The sequence below is a fragment of the Meleagris gallopavo genome, chromosome 1, assembly GCF_000146605.3.
Source record: "Meleagris gallopavo isolate NT-WF06-2002-E0010 breed Aviagen turkey brand Nicholas breeding stock chromosome 1, Turkey_5.1, whole genome shotgun sequence".
In the NCBI taxonomy this organism is placed as follows: domain Eukaryota; kingdom Metazoa; phylum Chordata; class Aves; order Galliformes; family Phasianidae; genus Meleagris; species Meleagris gallopavo.
This window is the reverse complement of record NC_015011.2, coordinates 189921753-189935137: the sequence shown is the minus strand read 5'-3', so window position 1 is coordinate 189935137 and position 13385 is coordinate 189921753. Positions and strand designations below refer to the sequence as shown.

At 44.2% G+C, this 13385-nt stretch overlaps 1 protein-coding gene across 2 annotated transcripts in view; it reads left to right on the top strand.

The window, feature by feature from the left end:
* The window catches only part of FCHSD2 (FCH and double SH3 domains 2), a 569931-nt gene that overhangs the window by 365125 nt on the left and 191421 nt on the right, over positions 1 to 13385 (top strand). The window lies entirely within an intron of this gene.

Genomic DNA, 13385 nt, shown 5'->3' with positions numbered 1-13385 from the left:
TTTTCTCCTTAAGCTGTCAGAGAAATATTTAGAACCTTTTTTAAGGATTTCACTGTGTGAGTTTCCTCTGCCTGTAGGATAAAACAAATGTCAGTAAGCTAGGGCTTGGATAGAGAAACCACTCTGCTTTTTGTGTGGAACATGTTCAGGGCTGGGAGCCTTGATGTATGAGAACAGGAAGGCAGCAGATCTGTGTTCCTTGGTTTCACACATGATGTGATCTCAGATCTCTCCTGATACAGAGATCTGATGTTCCTTCCATCAGTAGCAGATTGTATCTTCAGGAGTTGCCTTCTTGAGCCAGAGATTCTATCAGCATGTTTGGCTTCTGATTGAGGAGTAACAGATCTGCCCAGTACAATTGAGAGGTTTGCCAGTTCTGAAGATAAAGAGCTCCCTAAGTTAGCAAGTGAAAGGTGAAGAGAATATTTAGACATTTTACGTTCAGAACTCCTAAATTATTCCCAAAGGATGTGAGTGTGGATTGGTTCTGACACTTCAGGACTTGCCTGATGTTCTCTGTCGTATCGACCTATGAAACTTAGTGACCCTCTTATAGAATCACAGAATAGCTTGGGGTGGAAGAGACCTTAAAGATCATCTAGTTCTAATTCCCCTAACATTGGCAGACCATAGAAGCCATTCAGTTGAGCTGTTAGTAGAGGAGCCACAGAAGAGTGAAAAACAAAACACTGAGGTTAGGCATAGGGGAAGAAAAGTGGAAGGAGACACTGTAGGAAACTAGTGAAACAGAATTCAGTGCAATAACTTATGGAAGAGAAAGCTAATCTTTATTTTTAAGAAAACTGATTCTGGTCACTCCATCTCTTAGATTTCACTCAGTGTAATACCTACCTGTCAGCAGGATACGTGCCCAGCTACTCTGCCCAGACATGGAGGATGAGGGCTGTCAGCTGCTGACTCCACATCACATTTCTTGGGTTATTTCTGACAGATGTTTTCAACTCCTCATCACGTGCATTTTGCACCATTTAGCAGTAGGTACTATTTGGGATCTTGTGCCTCAGTACCTTCTCTCATTCCTCCTAATTCATAGGCAAAATCCTTGAGTGATTATTTTGCTTTCCTCAGCTGGGCATTTTATGGCTCAAGTCCTTTCTTCATCATACTGCCCTGTGTTCTGAATTCAATTTATTCTTTCTCTTCTTGCTGTCTTATCCATGGCAGAACTTTTAGCCCATGTTCTGGTGTTTCTTTTGTTATTTCACACGTGGTTTCATCCATACCTGTCTGACTATTTCAAATCTTGACAACATGAAGAGGCAACTCAGATGTAGGACAGAGTGTTTATAAATTAATTATAATAATAAAGAAATCAAAATAGGAAAAGTGAAGACAAATGCAGCACAATTGAAAAGAAGAGATAGGAGCCCACACTAGGACAAGGATTTAGGGACAGCTGAAGTCAACAGGGAATGTAAAGATGTAAGATAGCACTGAGAAAGAAACACTTCTCCTTTGTCATAGCTCTCCTCAAGCAGTAGTTGTTGTACCAAGGTGAAGATAAGATACTTTCTCAAAGAGCTTTTCACCTTGGCTAAGCATACTTGGGTTACTACTTGGTAAAAATGTGTGTAGTTTATTTTGCAGACACAGCTTATGCCTGAAGGTAGGCACCCTGGGTGATAATCCAACACAGTTTTAAACAAAACAGGCAATGCATTATTCCCAAGTTCACCTTGCTGTCTCTTGCCTTGATATGGGACACATCTTCCCATCAGCTCTTTGCTTTGTTCAATGCAGTTATCAGTAGAGCTCGCAGCTGACAACAAGGACTTCACCTGCACCACTGCCAGGTGCTCAGTGGCTGTGCAGCAGCAAGTCCCACCTCATGCCATAAGAAGTCCTCGGATGGAACTTTGGGAACCCAACAGGGACCATGTAAATGCAGAAAGCTGCTTGAAATTAAGCAACCACGTGGATTCAGAGAAGACAGGAGCAGCCTGCACAAATGTGCAGCCACCACGGTCTGTTTCAACCCCTGTGGCCCGTAATCTGGTGACACAATTGCCTGCAGCTGAAGATTATGGGTTATTGCTGCATGTGCTGCTGATGGTGCCTGATGGAAAGGATTTTGTTGCTGAAAACAGCGGACTCCACACTTCTTGTAATGTGTATTTAAACTGCAAGCTGCTCAACACAGAGGAGGCAACAAGATCTGCAGTCGTATGGGGTACAACGCAGCCTACCTTTAATTTTTCTCAGGCAAGTCACCTCTTTTCTATGTCAAACTGGTTGAAATGTGCTGCTGCATACTGACAAACCTTTTGTAGATTAGTTGTCCTTACCTCCCTAGGGACTTCTCTGCATGGCCCTGCCCATTGCACTTAAACTACTTCCAATATTGTTTTGGCTGTATGGCACAGTATGAGATGCAGTTTCTCATTCCCCCTTTTTTTTTTTCCTTCTTTTTTTTTTTTTCCCCTAAAGAAAGTTGAGGTTTATGACTGGAAGAAGTTGACTGAAGAACACAGTTTTGTACACCGTGCAATAACGTAGGGTCACTAGAATGCTCAGTGCTTAGCAAATAGCTTTCAGTGTGTTCTGTGTCCTCATCCTATATGAAACTCTGCAGGTGATGCCTTTTTCCCTGACTTCCAAACACTTGGAGCGACTGAAGAACAACGTCATGGTTATTGAAGCATGGAACAAGGTTGGAAAGCCCAGCAATGACAGACTGCTGGGACTGGTGAAACTGCCTCTGCATCAGTTTTACATCTCATTCAAGTAAGCATCATTGCTCCACATTTTCTTGGGCTGGGAGAAGTTGTAGTTGGTATTCAAAGATGGCATCTGATGAGCTGTGGGAGTTCTTAATAATAGTTAACAGCAGTGGGCATTTTTTGTCCTGCTCAAGCTTCATCTGGCACTTCTCTCCACTGAGTGATATTGGAGTAAGTCACAGTGTCCTGGTACAGAAATACAAGTAGGCAGAGAAATAAACACCATGCTGCATTGTGCTTGGATCCAGGAACCATCCTGTGCAACTATGGAAGAGTAAATCTGAGAGAGATTGAAGTGAAGTGGTTCCATTGGTGATTTTCCAAGGTTGTGAGTTTTGTTCTTAATTTTACTCTGCGTAGATCCCATTGCTAGGGGTGCTGTCAGTTTGCACAGCACAAGGTAACGTTTGTGGTGTCAAAAGCCCATCTACTTCAAGTGTTAAGTGTCATTTTAACTAACAGTTCCCTGCAGAGCTCTTTGTTCCTTTTGGTTCGCTATTTTGGCTCCTTGTTCAGTCAAAGACTTGCTTAAAATAATTTAAATTAATAAAAATATTGGACAGAAAAAAACTTTCTCATGAAAAGGATTGGTTTCTTTAGTTATGGTCAAACTAATGATAGGAGGAAATCAGCTGGTGCTGGAACTGACTTGCTACTACGTTGTCATTTATTAGTGACACTGTTTAGTGTCTGTTTGCTGGTGGCTGGTTTGTTTTTTTTTTCATTAAGCCACTGGTTTGCTTATATTTTCACTGTACTATTAAAGACTTTTGCTTTTTGGGGGAAGATAGTCACTTTCCCTTCCTGTATTCCTGCCCAAGTCCGTCAGCAAAGACAAACAACTGCTTCATAAAAAATGATACTTGGTTACAGTTATGTTAATAGGAATCTTGTTCCCATTCATCACCTCGCTCACAGATCTCCAGGCTGGTTTTATCACTAAGGGCACTTCATTTTTTTTAGAGCTGTATTTTCTCGCTGCTGAAAATAGCCTTTTCCAGTCAGCAGAACTCAGAGCTGGGCTTTAGAAAGACTGATGTGATTGAGTCAAATTTTGGGGAAGTGGGGAGACAAATTGGTTTCTAACTGCACTGAATGTTCCATCTAAAATGAAATGCATGTGATGCAGTTTGTATCCATAGAATTGTATCATAGAATCACAGAACGGCCTGGGTTGCAAAGGAGCACAGTGCTCACCCAGCTCCAACCCCCTGCTGTGTGCAGGTCACCAACCAGCAGCCCAGGCTGCCCAGAGCCACATCCAGCCTGGCCTTGAATGCCTGCAGGGATGGGGCATCCACAGCCTCCTTGGGCAACCTGTTCCACTGCCTCACCACCCTCTGCATGAAAAACTTCCTCCTCACATCCAACCCAAACCTCCCCTGGCTCACTTTAAAACCATTCTCCCTATATACCCATGTATTCATGTGGCTCATTCTCATGATAGGGCTTTATTTTTTTTCTTTTCATCTGCTCTAGAGATCCAAAGATTTCCCACCTGCTGCTTCAGGCTCACTATCCAGTGGTTGCTGTGGACAGCTACATGCCTGTGATAGACATCTTCACTGGCAGTAGAAGTGGAAGCCTGAGGGTCATTCTGGCAATGGGCTCAGCTGATCAGATCGTGGCACTGCAAAGGCTGAAGAATGAAGAAGGAACGGAGCCTCCCATCACCCAGCGTCCTGCCCACTTCCTGGACCCCCCTCCTACAAACCTGACCATGGTATTGTTCACTAAATTCCCATTCTTGCTGTTAGGGACAGATGAAAAGAATTTTCCCTCTATGTTTATTAACAGACCTAGTGATCCCTAATCTCTTTGTAGGCACTTTTGTTATAGATGATCGTGTTCTGTACAAAATGATATTGTTGTACTCTTTTGTCTGCTTTCTCTCAGCAATCTTGACATTATTCCCTTTCTTACTTTCCTATATATCCACTGCTTCTACTTATGTGACAAATGTAAAGAAAATATTACAGGAAATGTTAATGTACCACAGTGGTTCTGAACTCCTCATTTTGGGCTCATGAGAAGCTCTTGTTGCCAGTCTTCTTGCATGCTGTTTCCTACACAGACTGCCTTTCCATGTGCATTTTCTTCTGGTTTGTTAGCAGTTGGAGAGAGAAGGGGAAGAACTGATGGAGCATGTCTTTGAGATTCATGTGGAGAGTGTGAAAGGACTCACTCCCCTGCAGTCCACAGTGTGGGGAGAGGCTGACTGCTACGTTCAGTACTATTTCCCAGTACAGGAGGCTGGCTCTGGTGCATTGCCAGGAGCAGAACTGCACACAGATGGTAGGTTTGTTTTGTGATACCTCCTTGTTTAGAGCATTGCTCTAAGTTAAATATTTCCTCAGAGCTCAGCATACAGAAAGGACCTTCCAGTCCTTGGGCTAGGTCATTAACTTAAAAGCCTGCTTCAGTTGAGGTAGATGGCAAGGTGTGCAGCAAAAAAGATTCCTCTTCCTGAGTCTATTCACACAGTGCATTTTTGTTGAAGAGCACAGAAGAGTTCACAGACTGATCTTGCAAACATGCAAGAACAAATTTGCAGGAAATATCTCTGGAGGCATTCAAGGCCAGGCTGGATGTGGCTTTGGGCAGCCTGGGCAAGTTTGCTGATGATACGAAGTTGGGAGGATTGGCTGACACGCCTGAAGGCTGTGCTGCCATTCAGCGAGACCTGGACAGGCTGCAGAGCTGGGCAGTAAGAAACCGGATGAGGTTCAACAAAAGCAAGCGTAGGGTCTTACACCTAGGGAGAATAATTGCATGCACCAATACAGGCTGGGGGATGAGCTGCTGGAGAGGAGCTCTGCAGAGAGGGACCTGGGCGTCCTGGTGGACGACAGGTTGGCCAGGAGCCAGCAGTGTGCCCTCGTGGCCAAAAAGGCCAATGGCATTCTGGGGTGCATTAAGAAGAGCGTGTCCAGCAGGTTGAGGGAGGTGATCCTCCCCCTCTACTCTGCCCTGGTAAGGCCTTATCTGGAGTACTGTGTCCAGTTCTGGGCTCCCCGGTACAAAAAAGACAGGGATCTCTTGGAAAGAGTCCAGCGGAGGGCCACAAAGATGGTGAAGGGCCTGGAGCATCTCCCCTATGAAGAAAGGCTGAGTGAACTGAACTGAACTGGGCTGCTGGTTGGCGACCTGCACACAGCAGGGGGTTGGAACTGGGTGAGCACTGTGCTCCTTTGCAACCCAGGCCATTCTATCAGTCTACAATTCTATGAAATACTAAGATTACGTGGTTAACTTCACCGAAGGCTTTCCATGCCTTTTGAGAAACCACCTGTTTTAAATCTTTAGCAGAAGGAAGGAGTATTTGAACCATTGCAAATGTAGAAAAGGGCTTAGTCTTCATGTACTTTCAATCACTAATACCTATTTCCTGTGAGGAAATGACAGTAATGTTGTTCCATAGCAAGTGCTGTGGACTACTTCAGCTTCCAGACACACATAGTTTTCAGCCTGTGGTTCGTGGGAATGTGTGACTTGCTTGTAAAGGATTTGTGAAGTGAAATTCAGAAGAGCAAGCCTTTGCCCAGGCGGTTTTAACTTACTGTCTGCTGGTTCTGCCTCCTGAAGGGTTGCAGAGAGGACAAGGCTGAAGCCTGCTAATACAGACAGCTGAAGCACAGGAGTGTTTCTATAGCAAATGGTGTGGTCTGCACAGAGGCTTTCTGAGCTTCCACCAGCCATAGTTCGGGAGTTCCCATAGTGCCATATGAACCCAGCAGCTTTGCTCTCACTTTGGCCTGGCATTTTAGCACAGGTGTGGCACTGCACACATGTGGCTGTATTGCTTCCAACCCAGCACTGCTCTCCTGTCCCTCCACGAGTCTTCCAGTGCTTCTGATTCCAGGTTAACTTGTTCAAAACCAGTTCAGATGTTTAAAGTTTAGTGTGTCAATGTTTTCTACTTCTGTGCTTGGACTTGAATTCAGCAGTGGCTGTTCAACCAACTCTGTTTGACTTGTAGGCATCGAGTTGAAGCCTTTTCGCACGGCAACCGCTTTATGTGTTCCTGATCCTGTCTTTAATGATGAGCATCATCATTCTCTGTTGGTTCCAGCTGATGTCCCAGTTCAGAGGCTTCTGGTCAGTGCATTTATGGCACCAGGAGCAGTTGGAGGAGGAATCCAGTTTGAAGTCTGGTGCAGGTACAGATTAACATCATATTCTTATTCGATGTCAGAACAACACAGAGACACATCTGATATTGAAGAATCTCTGGCTGTGGAATAGTTATTAGGTAGGAAGTGAAAAATGAGTGAACTTATCAGCATTTGGTGATGAGGACATGCATTTAATGTTGCTTAAGGCATTCGGACCTTTTCCTCCCATAAGTGCTGATTACTCTTTTCTTATAACTTTATTAGCAAGCACACATGAGGAAGGGTTAACACAGGACAAGCTACTTGGCTTCCTTACATGTTATTACCAGCATAGTGATCTAAAAGCTGTGTTTAAATGCTCAGCACATCTAAATTTTAATAGCAAGCATGATTTTGTTGTTTTGGTCTTTAGTCAGTGGCTTCAAGAGACTATACTGTAAAATGCTTTGTGGTATAGATTAAGATGAGATTCTTGTTTAAGCAAAGCTCAAATCAATTTTTTTTGGCAGCTGATGCTAGTTACTAGTGATGGAAAGTAGAGAACATGAAGACAGGCAGCTTTAGAAAAGCACAATTGTAAGAACTGTTCATTCTGTAGTAAACAAGCTCAGCTATTAAAAATTCACAGGTTCCTATGAGAATTATTATGTGCTGGGTGTGTTCATATTAAAATTGATAATGACCAGAGCAGCTAAAATTACCACTGACCAGTTTGTCACCTAGCGTAGCATAAACCTGTTTTTCTCCCAGCTGGACAACTTGTCCAGGATGCCATGAGGGACAGTATCCAAGGCCTTACAGAACCCAGAAAGATTACATCCACTGCCATCCCTTCACCCACCAAGCAGGTGACCTTATCTTAGAAGATCCTATTACTCAGGCAGGGCTTTCCCTTGGCGGACCCATGTTGGCTATGCTTGATAATAATAGCAGAAGCCAACAGATGTGATTCTGCAAGATGTTGGAAAGGTTGGAGAAAACCACTACGATTATCCAGTCCAACTTCAAACCATTCCCAAGTGCCACATCTCCACAGTTTTTGAACACCTCCAGGGATGGTGACTCCACCACCTCCCTGGGCAGCCCATGACAGTGCCTGACCACTTTCAGAGAAGAGATTTTTCCTCATATCCAGCCTACTGGGATTACGTGTTCAGGGTCTGTCCCTGATGCAAAAAATGCAAAAGAAAATGCTGCTCTATACCACTACCACATCACTCAGTCACTGCTGCAGCAGATGCCTTTCTCCTGATCTATTTGTTGTTCATTAGATGTGATGCCAGAACTGACTTTAAGTGAAGCAGAGCAGCACAATTAGAAACTGTCTAGAGTCATTTTATACACTCAGAAACTGGTACAACTGATCTGTTCTGCAAGTAGAATAACAGAATGATAGAAAGGCCTTGGTTGCAAAGGAGCACAGTGCTCAGCCACTTCCAACCCCTGCTGTGTGCAGGTCGCCAACCAGCAGCCCAGGCTGCCCAGAGCCACATCCAGCCTGGCCTTGGATGCCTGCAGGGATGGGGCAGTCCACAGCCTCCTTGGGCAACCTGTTCCACTGCCTCATCACCCTCTGCATGAAAAACTTCCTCCTCACATCCAACCCAAACCTCCCCTGGCTCACTTTAAAACCATTCCCCTTGTCCTGTCACCACCCACCCTCACGAACAGTTGTTAAGTAGTGTTTTTATTTATTAACAGAAATTGAGAATGGGGAGTATTTGGTGCCAGATCCTTCTCTTGTTTTCCTTTGGGATGTCAATTTTTAATAGTTTTTGCTAGCTGCCTTGCTGTGACTACTGCAGATGTACATAGATAGTGTTACCTATGTGCTCAGTCTACCCTGAGCACTTAGCTGAGTTTTCCCCCTAGCTATCAGGAGACTGACAGCTGTGGTCTGAAGACATGCAAATTAAAGTTGTCTTGCATGCATTTTGAGAAAAAAAAAGATGATTGTTTTGTCATCATCCAAATGATATGACTGGCAATGTTTCTTTGTGTCTTCCCAGGTATTATTACCCAAATGTCAGAGACCAGATGGTTGCCAAAGGGACCTTGCCTTTGTCACGGCTGTGTGCCATGATAACTATGCAGCATCGTGAAGAAATAGGAATACAGACTTTTAATCTTCCATTGGTCCCCAGGACTGATTCCTCAGAAGAATTTCATCTGCGGTCTTCAGGTAAAGAAGTCTTGTGGTTTTTCACTTTGTGTATAAAGGTGGAAGTCTGTGCATTCACTGCCAGGGTAAATTAAAAGTAAGCGTTTGTGTTGTCAACTGATGTGGACTGTGAGTGTTTTTCCTCCCAGCTGTCCCTATCATGATATCTAGTGAAGAATCAATGAGATTCTTCCTCAAACTCTAAGAAATTTGAAAAAGCCCTCCCTGTGTATGGAACTGGTTAATAACTTAGGGACTGAAGTTAGGCTCCTCATGTGAGGTAGTGAATGGGAGGTCTGAAGAAGGGCTGTGTATGATATGTGATACCACAGAATGGTTGGAGTTGGAAGGGACCCTTAGAGGCCACCTGGTCCCACTCCCTGCAGTGAACAGGGACACCACAGCTCCATCAGTGCTCAGAGCCCATCCCCTGACCTTGGCTGTCTCCAGATCCATCACCTCCCTGGGTAACCTGTGCCAGTGCTTCACTGCCCTTCTCATAAACAACTTTTTTTTAATTATCCAATCTAAATCTCCGCTCTTTTACTTTGAAACCATTTCCCCTTGATAGAAGCAGAAACATCTCTTTGTTCTGTGATTGCTTTTTCAAATAATACAAACATCAGCTCTGGGAACTTCGGTAAGGACATCTGTGCAACTTCTTTCCATCACAGAAGCTTAGCATTAACTGTAGAACCAAAAGTCAGCTTCTTGGAAAAAGTGCCCACAAGAAGGCTGGGGAAGAAGTTCAGTATGCTTCAGTTATTTTGTAACAGATTGTCCACATGCAGCAGCAGAAAATCTCATTGAAGCTTTTGTCACTGCAGTGCTATAAAAAAGATGTGTTGAAATACTGCAGTTTAAAACCTATTACAATAAATGCACACATGAGGGCACGGCTGAGTTAAACAGGCTGTCCTACTTTCACTGTGTCATAAATCTGACCCTGAGAAGGGGCCATTAAGAACACCTGACCAGATTGCCAGGAGGTCAGGTTGCAGGATGCATTCCTTAACATTTCCTTCTGTGCCTCCTGCATCAGGCCAGAATTTCTATCTGAAGCAGAGCACCTGGCACAGTCAGTCTGAACAAGCTTTAATTCCCTGCAAAGCGTCTCTTGTTTTTCTATTTTTTTTTCTATTTTATTTCATTAATAGAATAAGTTTTGTATTAAAATTTAAAGCTAAGTGTTGGTTATATTGGATGCAGCTATTTAAAAAGCTGACCATTTCTTTTCTTTCTTTCATTTAATGCAGGCTTGCTTGATGTGAGTGTGAGATACCAACGTTCTGTGAAAACGACAGCAGGAAGAACTGCTCAAACTGTTTCTCTTTCTGTACAAATACACAGAGCAGCTGGTTTGCAAGCAGCAGCCAGGTAAAGCTTCATTCTGAAAGGAAGATTTGTCTCTTAAAACAGCTTTACCTAGAGGCAGCAGGCTGAAATAGCAAATCAGAAACAAATTATAACTGGCCAACTTCCCATCTGCAGCAACCAAGATTCACACTGGGCTCTGATCCAAAGTGAAAATACTTTTGTAAAGAAGACCTGTGGTTATTTTTTTTGTCCCTGAAACTGCAGTATAATATTATAGTATTCATTCTACAGAAAGCTCAGAACAGTAAGAACAGGGAATGAAGTAGTTTAGACTGCACTAGCAGAGACATCATACATGTTCTTACAGCTAGCAAAGCTGTAACCATAGCTATTGACTCCTTAGTCTTTTTTTCAGTATTTTCTCCTTCCCCGTTTTCCTACACTGAAGGCTGGTACCCATGTGGGCAGTGGATCTTAGTGTTATCATGCTGCTTGAAAGCTAGCTGAGATTTGTTTTCTTGAATTTCCATGTAGAAACATGGGTAAATCAAAATGACATGTCCCTTTTCAACGGAATGCTGTTGCTGATAGTGCATGGTATAACCTGAATATAATTCTTGAGAACTGCATATTGGAAGAAATAGATGACTGCTGTTGTTTTAGCATACTGCCTACTGAGCTGTTCTCGTGTTCATTCAAGTAGACTCCATACGATGAATATCACTCCCATGTGGTGCTTGGAAAAGTTAAGGAAGTCAAATGACCTCAGCTTTTTCATTCTTGAAGTGTATGACCTGAATGCTACCTGTGTCTGTTTTACTCATAAAGAACTCTATCTGCTAATTTCACCACTTTTTACTTGGCAAGTCTAGTGGGTAAAAATAATGTGGCTTGACCATTTGCTTCCTTCTGCAGTATCTCTGTTCTCTGAGAAGTTGTCTTGCAGCTTTTTCCTATGGTATGGGATATTTTTAAAGGAGCTCAGTACTTCCTTAATGACTTTGGTCTCAGATCCTGGCAATAAGAGGACAGCAACCGGGTGTTGGGCCTTGTGATAGTTAACGTCACCATTTCATATCTTCCCACTGTGTTCAGATGTGAAAGTGATGAAAATAATCTTCAGCCAGAGCCCACATCAGTTTTAACTTAAAACATTCACTGTTTTGTCCCATCTTTTTGCCACACGGATATGAAATGTCTCTTTTAGTTGCACTGCTTGCTGTATTTCTTGTACTTTATATTCATTTCCTTAATTATTTTCTTTTCCATACCAAATGAAGAGCTGTGGCTGAAAAGAACCCTTCGGTCCGGTACTATGCAGGTGTTGGAGTTAATGCTTACGTTTCTGTGCACCTCTCCTTCCTACCTGAGACAGAGAGGCACAGCACACGAGCTGTGGCTCGCAGCTTCTGCCCAGAGTTTGAGCACCACGTGGAGATCCCTTGTAACCTCATCATTCAGAAAAGCAGTGGAGAAGCCTCTTGTCTGGGGGAGCTCTTGCAGTCTGCCAACATCACTTTCTCTGTCTACCATCAGAACGTCAAGTCAGGTAAGGAGAACGAGTGATTACGATGACTAAATGCATTTGCATAATGATCTAGTCCCCTTAATTTTCATTGAAGAGGACAGACTATTCTGTGCAGTTGTTAATAGATGTCATCACTTAAACTGTCATCAGAGATGGCTTTGAGAGGCGCTTTTCCCCTCATGAGAAGTGTTGGGATTTCCAAGACTCCAGGTTGTCAAGATAACCTTTTAATTTTAAAGGCAATTAATTAATAGTAATACTGCTTGACAGACTTGAAAGGTGGGCCTGAGTGAATCCAATGGGGTTCAACACAGCAAAGTGCAAGGTTTTGTATTTGGGCTGGAGGAATCCCAGGCATTTATACAAAGTGGGGGGCAGGGGAGTTGGAGCTTGGTGATCCTTGAGGTCCCTTCCAACCCCAAGCCATTCTGTGATTCTTGGAGCATCCTACCCTTGTATTTCTATGCCTTATTGCCTTTGATTTATGAATGAGGTAATGGAGGTTCAGAAAAATGATACATTAAAATTCCCCAATGATTCTATGGCCAATACACCAAATTCTTTTACAGCATAATATTGAGAATGGTTTTATAAACAAAATTTAGCCAGAGATAACATTGTTTTTAACTCCTGCAGAAGCGACCTTGCACATAGCAGGGGGTTGGAACTAGATGGTCTTTGTGGTCCTTTTCAACCCAGGCCATTCTATCATTCTATGATTCTATGAAAGTCAGGAGTGGCATATTGTTAGAGTAAGTGAGTTGTAATGAACCAGCTCCCTGTTGATTAATCACAGAATGATAGAATGGCCTGGGTTGCAAAGGAGCACAGTGCTCACCCACTTCCAACTCCCTGCTGTGTGCAGGTCACCAACCAGCAGCCCAGGCTGCCCAGAGCCACATCCAGCCTGGCCTTGAATGCCTGCAGGGATGGGGCATCCACAGCCTCCTTGGGCAACCTGTTCCACTGCCTCACCACCCTCTGCATGAAAAACTTCCTCCTCACATCCAACCCAAACCTCCCCTGGCTCACTTTCAAACCATTCCCCTTGTCCTGTCACCACCCACCCTCACAAACAGCCGTTCCCCCTCCTGTTTGCCTGCTCCCTTCAAGTATAAACAGGAGGGGAAACAGTTGTTTACAGGGTGATTGTGTCTGGAGGGGTTGAAGGGCTCTGATGTGATGCTGTGCCATGAGGGGGAGGTGAGGGCAGAGGGATCCTGGGTGCTGCACATTGCCATGGGGTGCTGGGGGGGCTTGGAAGGTGGGTCCCTCCCCCCCTGCCCGGCAATAGCTGTGCCTGCAGGCTATGTGTATCACGTTCCAAGCGTGTGCAGCTGTGCAGACACTGACCGGTGTTCAGACGCACGCTGATGTCCAGCAGGTACAGCGCATCGCAGACACAATCCAGGCTCAGCCACAGCGCTGCGTGCCGCTCCTGCACCTCCGTGAAGCAGCACCTGGCCCAGCCGGCGGCGTCACCGGGCCGTTCCCTCCCCGCATCCCACCTCCCCCAGCCC